General features: G+C 34.5%; 1 long non-coding RNA gene across 1 annotated transcript in view; it reads left to right on the top strand.

Annotated features, from left to right (window-relative positions):
- The window catches only part of LOC148948769 (uncharacterized), a 48,427-nt gene extending 38,885 nt beyond the window's left edge, over positions 1-9,542 (top strand). The window contains exons 3-4 of the long non-coding RNA XR_016142204.1: positions 2,429-2,551; positions 9,357-9,542. This is a non-coding gene — a long non-coding RNA (uncharacterized LOC148948769). The remainder of the gene's footprint in view (positions 1-2,428; positions 2,552-9,356) is intronic.
- The last annotated feature ends 2,492 nt before the right edge of the window (positions 9,543-12,034 follow it).

Here is a 12,034-nt window from a genome sequence, read left to right as displayed (position 1 = left end):
CAAAACGAACCAGCAGTTAAATAAGTTGGAAAACTATGTCATTTGATTTCGGATTTTAATTAAGGCATTTCTTGCAGACACCCTTTGAGACCTAAGGGGTTGTTCACGTGTTTGAATAGATGACTGAGAAAGTGGTTCAAGGTTTATTTCAGGGATCACTAAAGTATCGGCTTCTCTTTTGAGAAAACCGAAATATAACTCATTTATTCTTAAATCACCGGAATCTCTGTTTAAAGCTAGACCTAAATGTTGGTATTTATAAATTTCAACAGCTTCTCTGTAGTGCTGGACAATACCCTTATCATTCGAAATAAGACTAGCTTGATTAAACAAAATAGTATGGTCTGGTTTTTCAAAAATGTGCTCTGCAAGGGCAGAGTCAAAATTTTCCGGTTTTTTCTGCTTTTTAAGTGTATTATTAATTGAGCTAGAATGCTGAGTTAATCTATCTGTTAGTCGCTGATTAGTTCTTCCAATATACCAAAGACCACACGAACAAGGAATTATGTAGACACCGGAGTTTTCACCTATCGGGATAGGGTCTTTTCCTTGATAAATTTGGGACCTGATAGTTTTTCTGGGTCTATAATAAGTGTAAATGTTATTTTTCGTTAGATTTTTTGAAATGTGGTCTGAAATCCCTTTAATGTATGGGACACCAAGATAAACTGAATTTTCCCTTTGATTTGTGTTTTCTGTGGAACTATCTGATAATCTTTTAATGCGTTTTGCAATTACAGAATTTATTAAACTAATTGGATAACCATTCCCAAATAAAATTTGAGTGGTTGAGTTCTAAATCCAAGAAACGTGTTGAACAAACTTTCAATGCTCTATCAACTAGAGAAGTGACAACTCCTCTTTTCACAGCAGGAGAATGATTGGAGGAATAACTTAAGTAACGGTCATTATGTGTGGGTTTTCTATATACACTAAACTCGAAACATGAATCATTTCGGTGCACTAAAACATCTAAGAAAGGAAGACGCCTCTCTATCTCTGATTCCTGAGTAAATTTCAGTTTTGGATCCAAGGAGTTGAGCAAGTGAAGAAAAGAACCCAGAGACTTATCACCATGCTCCCATAAATAAAAAATGTCATCTTTAAAACGAACTCAAAACTCAGGCTTACAAGAACCTTGCAAAATAGCCCTTTCTTCAAGGTCTTCCATGAAAATATCAGCCTGTATTGGAGAAAGGGGGCACCCATGGAGAGCCCATATTTCTGTCTATAAAAAATGCCTCTATAATGAAAGTAAAAAGAAGTTCTATTACAAAGGGCTGTAAGCGAAAGAAGTGTCTGATTCGAAAGAGCGGAATTTTCTGATATAGATGGGTTAGAAATTAAGTTTTTGCTCCAAAAACAGTTCGGCCTTTTGAGGATCACAATTGGTATACATTGAATCTGCATCAAAACTGCCAATTCTTGTATTTGGTTTAACCGAAACTTGCTTTACCTTGGAAACGAAATCAGCGGAATTTTTAATATAGGATTTTTGAGCCTGAATTAGTGGGCGAAATATCACTGATAAGAATTTTCCTATTTTTGCTGTAGGAGAATTAAAAGAAGAAACAATGGGTCGAAGTGGATTACCGGGCTTATGAACTTTAGGAAGACCATAAAAGCGAGGGGACGTACAACCGCGTGGGTAAAACCTTTTGTAAGAAATTATCTTATTCGGATGTAAGTTAATTTTTTAAGAAGAAAATTTTTGTTTCATTTTTTCTTCTTTTTTTTCCGTTGAGAAAGGCTCCCGGACGTGGGGCCGAAATTTTCGGATTATGTTTGTTTAATTAAGTGTTAATTTTATTGTACTTACTGCTTTATAAAAATTAAAACCCGTTTATCTTGCTTAATTTTTCGTGGATGAAATTGAATAATAAAAACAAGTATTTTTCAATTGAAAGTAAAGAGTAATATTAAAACTTAAAAAACAGAAATTATCACGTAGCCTATATGAGGGGGGCCCAATTCTTTAGGAGCAAGTCCTGATACATATGGGTATTTTGATTAGAGCCAGAAGTTTTTTTTTAAACTACTAAAAAACTTTAGTGTTAAGAACAAGGTATTGACCCCTCTCTTATTGACCCCTATAGCTAAGCAGAGCATCCGTCCAATGAGCTACCACATGTTTTACCACCATAAAGAGACCCAAAGCACCTTCAGTTAGCCTCTAACCAGTGGCATCTTATCAAAGCCGGGAACAGAATTTTGGAATCAAGAGTTTATTCACGATTTTTGTTCTGGGGGTAGGGTTACACAAAAATTTTGAAGAACGATCAAAAATCTGTTTTTGTTTGCATTTTTATCGCTTTATTGCGAGTCTTATGATCACATTTTTACTGTGGAGAGGGGTTAAACCCTTTAATCCTTACCCTGAAAACGGCTTTGGTACGAACGCACGATTAAATGTATGTTTTTATTATAGGTGAAATACCAGGGAGCTTCCACAAGATTATAGTAAATGATGAGATCCATAAGGCTTACAACAAGCTTAAAGAATATTTATTGACTCACATAGATTCTAGGAAGAACGGAGCCCGAATGATTGGTGAAGTTTTATCGAAGCTTTCCTCTCTTTTTTATTTTAGTAGTTTATCTTTTAATATATTTCTCACTGATATTTCTAATTAATTTTTTTTTGGTTTTGGTAATTTTATCAGTAAATTTCTGTTTGCTTTAGCACCATTATTTCACAAAGGCATGAGATGAAGGACATTTTAGTTTTTAATTTAAGCTGAATAATATAATTTTGAAAATGGGAATCATACCTTCCTACTGTTGCTATTTTCACTTTCAGTTTACTCTTTTATATTCATTTCAGTAGCCTACTTATTTCACAACCATTTTCATTCTTTCTTTCTTTGTTTAGACCTTTTTTTTTCTCCTTTAAAAAGTAAAATGTCTTCTATTTTTTCCTATTTCATTGATAAATTAAAAAAGTATAAGTTATGATTGGCACAAACGCAATAATTTTAATAATATAGAACTATATAAATATAGAAAACTAGAATCATATATAATTAATATAAAGCAAGAGTTTTTAATAATATAAAATAACAAAAATAGATTTTAATTAATAATTAGAATAAAAACTGCCCAGAAATCAAGGAAAATGTAAGACTTTAGTGGGCTGAGCCTCCCCTCCGGCTTGTGCCCTTGAGATAAGAGGATTAACCATTTTGATTTACAATATTAAAGAAGAATGGCAGAGAAAGGCTTATGCAAAGTATAGTTCTTCATAAAAATTCAGCCAGAGGTTTAAGATACGAGAGTTTAAGGAAGAATAAAAGTGAAAAACTGAAATGAGTTTTTCGTTATAAATAAAACAAGATGTCTCAGCAATTCCAAGTCAACCTAAAACATTTTATTATTTATCATTGTATTATGCTAAAATATGTATTTTATTTAATAATATTATGTCGATTAGGTCGGTGAAAATGGTATTAAACATATAAAAAAGGTTGATAAAAAATTGAAGATATGTAGCAATTGTCAAAAAAAAAAAAATAATAAAAAATGAAAGAACGCACTAAATTGAAGTTGATTAGAACGATGAAAGGAAGAACAAAATGATTGGAAATGGTGTTTTCAATGAGAAAAAGTTACTATTCTTCATTGGAAGACTGTTTCGTAATGAGAAAAAGTGGAAATATAGATCTTTTTGTTATTTTGTTTCCTTGGAAGTAGGTTCCTTCTGGGGTTGTGAGAGGGGTTTTGAGATTGATTAAAGCCTTGCGGCCAAAGCTTATGCAAAGGGTGTCACGTCTTGTGTGAAGTAGTACAACCTGTCCTCTTTGAAATATAACTGTAAGGCCTTTGTTATTTAAAAATTATCATAAGGGCTATATTTGAATTTGAGGTGTACAACTTCTTTGGGTGTGAATTTGGGTTTTAATTTTTTTTTTTTTTTTTTTATAAAGTAGAGTTGTGAGAAAGAGTTTAACTTTAGCGTAAATAGCAAGGTGCCGAGGAGGGGATAGCTCCTTTCATATACAGAGTAATGTCTGTTTGTTTTAAGTTTTAACAAACAAAAAATCGCGAAGAAAGGAAGAAAACGAGGACAATTAACAGCCAGTGAAAAAATTGAAAAATTATGCAAATATTTCGGTCAAGACCTCCGCTTGACCGTCCTCAGTGCAGAATAAAACTGATAAAATATAAAAACCAAACCTTAAAATAAAAACACCAAACTAAAATTGGATGACCCTTTCCTAGTAACGGTGAAAGGGTAACTGAATAAAAAACACAAGTCTAAATGGCATTTCAGAATTTCATTTTGCGTAAAGTACTTTTAAAGGCTGATCGCTTTCCAGTTTGATTGTTATCAGAGACTCTATTCGATTGCACAATATAACTTTGTGGATGTATGTAAATATGATCAGAATTAATAATTTTTTCATAAATGGGACTTAGAAAAATTTCTCCAGTGTCTCTATTGAGAGCTACCTTTTCGTGAATGTGCTTTTTTATTTCAACTGCCTCCCTGAAAACTTGCGTGAGACCTTTAACGGGGGCAACGATAGAGGCCTCGTCAAACAAAATGAAATGATGTGGATTCTCGTACACATGTTGCGCCAAGGCGGAATCAAAAGCCTCAGGCCTTTGGCGTAACCTCATTGCCTTGTCGATTGAGGACTTGTGCTCAGATAGCCTCTCCCCCAATTGCTGTTGGGTTCTACCAAAATAAAAACAGCCACAAGAACAAGGAATTCTATAAACACCACTACCCAGAAAGGGGCTGGTTTTATCTTTGCCGTTGTTAAAAAAGTTCTGTGTAATATTTGAATTTTTAAAGGCGACGCTAAGTTTATGTTTTTTAATGATTCTTTTCAATTTTGGAATGTAGGGTAGAACAGTGAAAAGTTTCTTATCATCCACCAATGGGACGGTATCTGTTGGGGCTTGTGGACCTGATGCACTCCCCTCTGCCTTTTTTCGTCTTCTGTGTATAATGATCTCAAGTAATTTTATAGGGTAGCCATTGCAAAATAAAATGTCCTTAATATAGTTCAATTCTGAGTCTATGTGAGGCTCTGAGCATATTCTTATTACTCAGTCAACCAAAGAAATAACAACTCCTCTTTTTATGCAGGGAGAGTGGTTGGAGGAAAAATGCAAATACCTATCGTTATGCGTAGGCTTTCTATAAATAGAAAATTCAAGGCCAGGAGACTTATTAAAAATTAAAACATCTAGGAAAGGAAGTTTTTGGTTATGTTCTAGTTCTAAAGTGAACTGAAGGTTAGAGTCCAAAGTGTTTAGATGAGTTAAGAAGGAGTTAAGTGACTCTCCTCCATGCTCCCACAGAGAAATAACATCATCCACAAACCTACCCCAAAGACAGTATTTCATGGGAAAATTTTCCAGAGCAGAGATTTCTATGAATTCCATATAAAAAGTTGCCAAAAATGGTGAAAGACTTGTACCCATGGGTAAACCCCTAATTTGGGTGAAAAATTGATTATTATATCGGAGATATGAGGAGGAACTATTGCAAAGACGGACGAGACGCATAATAGTTTCTATATCCAGTGTTTTGTAGTCTATTTGATCAATATTATCTTCTAATTTCCTCTGAAATTTTGTTTGACGAGGCCTCTATCGTTGCCCCCGTTAAAGGTCTCACGCAAGTTTTCAGGGAGGCAGTTGAAATAAAAAAGCACATTCACCAAAAGGTAGCTCTCAATAGAGACACTGGAGAAATTTTTCTAATTCCCATTTATGACAAAATTATTAATTCTGATTGTTTTTACATACATCCACAATGTTATATTGTGGAACCGAATAGAGTCTCCGATAACAATCAAACTGGAAAGCGATCAACCTTTAAAAGTGCTTTACGCAAAATGAAATTCTGAAATGCCATTTAGACTTGTGTTTTTTATTCAGTTACCCTTTCGCCGTTACTAGGAAAGGGTCGTCCAATTTTAGTTTGGTGTTTTTATTTTAAGGTTTGGTTTTTATATTTTTATCAGTTTTATTCGGTACTGAGGACGGTCAAGCAGAGGTCTTGACCGAAATATTTGCATAATTTTTCAATTTTGTCACTGGCTGTTAATTGTCCTCGTTTTCTTCCTTTCTTCGCGAATTTTTCTTTATCATGATTAGCCAGTGTGGTCTCAGAAATTATTTAAGTTTTAATGTCGCTCCTTACTTTCAGTAAAAAAAAATTGCTTTTTATTATTTAATTTAATGATAGAAACTATTTGAAAAAGTAAAGTAAAGAAGAAGAAGAGAATAAATTCGATGCGTAACTAATTCCAAAGTATTTGACAAAATGTCATCATATTTTCTATAGGGTGCTTTCTATTTTGTATGCTTTCCCTAATACATAAATTTGTAGAAGTTTTGGTGTACGAGATCAAAAATAATCAGATTGATTTCACTTAGATATCAAAGTTTGTGAGTCCGAGAATGGAAAATAATTTTCCAGAAATAGAATTTTCCAGAAGTGGAAAATAAAAAAGAAACGTTAAATCAGTTTTGACGTGCTGTACTTGCTGTCAAAACTGAACAGCAACTGAATTTGCTGTTCAGTTTGTACATCGTCGGAAGAACTCTGGAACTGAGTTTTTAACTGGTATGAGATGGCTTGAAGGTATATTCATATATAACCGGTAGGTGAAAGGTACCTGCATGGAGAATGTCAGTTTTTTTAACCCATTAAGCTGTGGGCTAAAAATATTTAAACCCACTAACTGTTGATTGTCATTCACTTAGTGATTCTTGACATTTCTTTTATGGCAGGGTAAAAGTGTAGTTTATTATAAGCTGTTTGAGTCTTTGGTATGTTGACTTGTAATTGTGTCAATGTCTGTTTTTGTTTCTTTGTTGTTTTTCCTCTTGATAACTGGTATGGAGATTAGATCGGTTTATACTACAAAGACCCAAGTATATTACGAAAAATTTTAAGAAAAATTATCTTACAATCTAGAAATTAAAAAAACTCAGAACACCCCGTGGTAACCAAAAGTTTAAAAATCATGTTACTAAAACAAAACTGGCTAGTGAGAAAAAACGTTCATCTTGTAGCTGATTCAGGAATGATAATCATTATTTTCCTTAGTTTCAATTATAAAGTGTTATTTTGAAAACAAATTGGCAAAAGTTTTTAAAAAGTAAGCATTAAATATCTCAAGCTACTCCATTTCAAGCCCCTTTAAGTTGCATAATATGCGCTCACTTTTTCCTTTATTAGATTTATTCCAATTTTCTCCTTTCATAATTGTGTAAATATGTGCTTAAAGTATTTAAAATTTTTTGCACAAATTTAGGAGGGGAAAGAAAATATTAAAAAGAAAATATAATAGCATAAACTATACTCATAATGCAAGCATCAACAATTTATATTCGAAAGAATTAATAGATACAATATTACCTATACCCAGCTACAGTTCAAATGCAAAAACATTGTACAAAGGGTAGTTGAATTCATGCTACACAGTCAATAAATTCAGGGACTACTCCACGCAAACAATATATACTACGGTTTTCCTTTCTTCGGGATGATGGGCGTGGGGGGGGGGGGATAGTTGATCTACAATCCCTTGCAACTATGAAAAAGGGCACTAGCTCTTTGCGTTTTCAATCAAATGAGCCTTTTTTGAAATTTTTATGACAATTCCTTATATAAAAACCTTACATGCCCTCAGGCCATAACTTAAAACCATCGCCCCAAGAGTTGTGGGGGAATGTGCTCCTAAAAAACATATTTTCTATTTGGAAAACAACTGCGCTGAACAAAATGGCTATCTCAAAATTTTGATTGGATGTGTTTGGGGGAATGATGGGCGTGGAAGGGGGTTAGTTGCCCTCCAATCACTTTCGACTATTAAAAAGTACACTAGTCCTTTGAATTTCCAATCAAATGAGTCTTTCTTGAATTTTCTACGACGACGCCTTCTATAAAAACCTTACATGCCCCCAGGGCATAACTTAAAACCCATGCCCCGAGGTTTGTAGGGGAATGTCCTCCTTAAAAACATATTTCAACTACGCTGAACAAAATGGCTATCTCAAAATTTGGATTGGATGTTTTTGGGGGAATGATGGGCGTTGAAGGGGGGCTAGTTACCTCCAATCACTTACGACTGTTAAAACGGCCACTACCCGTTTGAATTTCCAATTGACTGAGCCTTTTTTGAAGTTTCTATGACAACGCCTTCTATAAAAACATTATATGCCCTCAGGGCATAACTTATAACCCTTGCCCCGACGGTTGTGGGGGAGTGTCCTCCTCAAAAAGGTATTTTCTATGTGGAAATCAACTACGCTGAACAAAATGACTATCTCAAAATTTTGACTGGATGTATTAGGGGAATGATGGGCGAGGGGGGAGCTAGTTGCCCTCCAATCATTTTCGACTATTAAAGAGGGCACTAGCCCTTTGAATTTTCAAACAAATGAGCTTTTTTAAATTTCTACGACAACGCCTTCTATAAAAGCCTTATATGCCCCCTGGGTATAACTTAAAACCCTTGCTCTGAGGGTTGTGGGGGAGCGTCCTCTTTAAAAATATATTTTCCATCTGAAAATCAACTCCGCTGAACAAAATGGCTATCTCCAAATTTCAATTGAATGCGTTTTGGGGAATGATGGACTTGGAGGGGGGGGGGCTAGTTACCCTCCAATCACTTTCAACTTTTAAAAAGGGCACTAGCTACTCCAATTTGCAATCGAATGTGCCCTTTTCGAACTTTCTATGACAACTCCTTCGATACGATGTGCCAGGGTATGGGAAAAAAAAAACACATTGTGCCCACATCGTTCTTTACTTAGGCAGCGCTTCGCGCTGCCTATGATAGCGCATGTGCTTCAGATAGTACATAAATACCAAAGTATGTCCCGGGAAGATATTTTAAAGTACCTACCTCCACTCCTTCTCTTTCTAGAGGGTCCTTAAATTTGCCTACATGAAAGGTCTATACTGATTGAAATTTTGACAAAACACAATTTTACCTTAATTTTCAGTTATCAGTTTCTTTTTCTCAAGGTTTAGTTCCAAAATTACAATAAAGCCATATCAATGTTTTTTTTCCTTCAAAATTTAGGAAATGTATTTGCATATCTTTTAAAACCTTATAAATGTGGATTGAGCAAAGTTTTGAAGCTGAAAACAATTTTGTTGTACTTCATCTAAGCAGAAGATCTAATTGCAAGGTTTTAATTTTATAACACACAAATTTGATAAGGTGGCGAACAAGAGATTGGATGAGATCTGATGAGTAAGTCAAAAGTATTCAGAAAAGACAGGATTCGTGGCGTTATTATTGCAACCCTTACGCTCGGGAGATAAAAAAGGAGCGAAATCTTTCTTTTATTTGTGCCTTGATTTGATTTCATCTTCATTTCAGGTCCACGTGTCACTTTTTTCCTGATTGGAAGATATTTCTCACTCAAGTGTCTTCTGTCAGCCTGCTACAACGCCATTGATTTACTGATTTCCACAATGAAAAAATACAGCCTTTAAGAGGTATCTTATTATCTGATAAGTTTTTTATTGTAATTTTCTGTTCTTGAAAATAAATGAGACTATTTTTTGGGTATTTTCATTTTTTCTTCTTTATTCCAAGCCTAGCGGGTTATTAGAACATCCTAGTGAGATGCATAAGAGCTCATTCAAAAGCTATTTCTGATATGTACGTTGCTTATATACTTTTTGCCGTGTGCAAGTGCCAAATGGCACGAAAAAAGACACTTTTAATGCCATTTCTCGATGGGTGGGGCTGGCGGGCTACCAGAACATCTTAGATAGATTTTTGATGGCTCATATAAAAGATATTGCTCATATCTACGTTCTTTTTATAAATTCAACCATCTTTAAGTTTCAAATTGCACTAAAAACGGCACTTTTGATGCCGTGTCTCAAGTGGAAAAGCTAGGGCAAGTGGGTTACTAGAACTTTTTTAGAGTGGTGTTTAATGGCTCATTTGAAAACTTTGGATCGTGTCTACTGGCTTTTTATCAATTCTACCATTCGTAAGTGAGATATAGCCCTGAAAGTAACATTTTTGGTGCCACTTCTTAAGTGGAAAATCTTAAAAGCATAACACAATATCATTGTAATAATTTTAGTCCAAAACCCTTAACTTGAGGTTTGCAGGAACACCTCCTGCAACTTTCTCCTCCAGTCCGTCTTAATAAGCTACACAGTTAAACTCCTATAAGATCCATAGATTAAATTACATTATTAAAGGTGTGGTTTTGTCAGTGCAGCGGTAGACTTCAAATTAGATTATCATGCATTTGATTCAAGCTTGGATTTTTTTTTCAATCATTGTTTGTCACTTCTTATGATTAATTTTCAGATAATCCACTGTTTTTGTAAGCGGGATGCACTCATTGCTTAAGGCATTGAATAAAAAAACAAGTTTTTTTAACTGAAAGTAAGGAGCTTTATTAAAACTTAAAATGAGCAGAAATTATTCCGTATATGAAAGGGGCTGTCCCCTCCTCAACACCTCGCTCTTTACCCAAAAGTTTTTTATTAAAAAAAAAGATAGAGTTGTGAGAAAGTCAAAATTTAGCGTAAAGAGCAAGGCGTTGAGGAGGGGACAGCCCCTTTCATATACGGAATAATTTATGTTCGTTTTAAGTTTTAATGTCGCTCCTTACTTTCAGTTAAAAAAACTTGTTTTTTAGTTGATTTTTTAACGTTTTTGAATAAATGCAGGTTTTGATCTTGGCTTACAGTACATGAATAATTAAAACAAAATTTTCATATTAATTTACTTTTATTTGGTTAAATGGCTTTCTCGAAACTTGTTTTATTTTATTTACGAACGTTTTTATTAGTAATAGATATACGTAACTTACGAATTAACTTACGTAACGAACTTCTATATTCATATATTTTTAATACGTATATTAGGGGGTTCGCCCCCTAGTCAATACTTTGCTGTTTAAGCGAAAGTTCGAATTTTGTTCCAATTCTTTAAAAATGACCGCTTAATCACAAAGGCCGTTAATTAGAATAAATAGCTCTTATGAAAGTACTAAAAAATCTTTGGCTTAAAGATTGAGTTTTTGACTAGAGGGTGAACCCAATCATATATGTAATATTTTATGTTCGTTTAAAGTTTTGATGTTGCTGCTGATGCAGTTGAAAAACTGGTTTTTTGTATTTAATTTCTGATCTTTTTTTAAATAATGCTGGGAGGTCTGGCGTCCCCTTCATAGTAATGTCCCTTCCCCCATGAAAACTTCCTTCATGGAAAGATCCTCCCCCATAGACCCCGAACCCCTCCCCCCCCATTACCAGGTAAAATCTCCCCTGAAAACGTCTGTACTGTATACTTCCCAATAAACAATACTATATGCTAACAGTGGGTAAAGTTCATAAATTTCAGCCCTCTTCCCGGGAACTTCGAGGGATTAAGTCATCCTAAAAGAGATACTTTTAATATTTTCGAACATGCTGAACAAAATGGCTATCTCAAAATTTTGATCAGGTCACTTTGGAAAAAAATGAGCGTGGGAGGGGGCCTAGTTGCCCTCCATTTTTTGGTCACTTAAAAAGGGCACTAGAACATTTAATTTCCATTCCAATGAGCCCTCTCACGATATTCTAGGACCACTGGGTCAATACGATCACCCCTGGAAAAAAAAACAAATAAACACGCACTCGTGATCTTTCTTCTGGCAATAAACGAAAAATTCCACATTTTTGTAGATAGGAGCTTGAAACCTCTACAGTAGGATTCTTTGATACGCGGAATATGATGGTGTGATTTTCATTAAGGTTCTATACGCGTAACTTTTGATGGGTAAGATTAAACTTGATGAAACTTATATATTTGAAATCAGCATTAAAATCTGATTCTTTTGATGTATCTATTTGTATCAAAATACTGTTTTCTAGAGTTTCGGTTACCATTGAGCCGGGTCCCAATAACCAATACTATATTTTAACATTGGGTAAAGTTCATAACTTTCAGCCCTCCTCCTGGGGGCTTTGACGGATTAAGTCATCCTAAAAGACATAGTTATAATATTTTCGACCATGCTGAACAAAATAGCTATCTCAAAATTT

The sequence above is a fragment of the Artemia sp. Qi Xiang Cuo genome, chromosome 9 (assembly GCF_049724085.1).
Source record: "Artemia sp. Qi Xiang Cuo chromosome 9, ASM4972408v1, whole genome shotgun sequence".
Lineage (NCBI taxonomy): Eukaryota > Metazoa > Arthropoda > Branchiopoda > Anostraca > Artemiidae > Artemia > Artemia sp. Qi Xiang Cuo.
The sequence above is the reverse complement of the archived record's forward strand: the minus strand, read 5'-3'. Positions and strand labels throughout refer to the sequence as shown.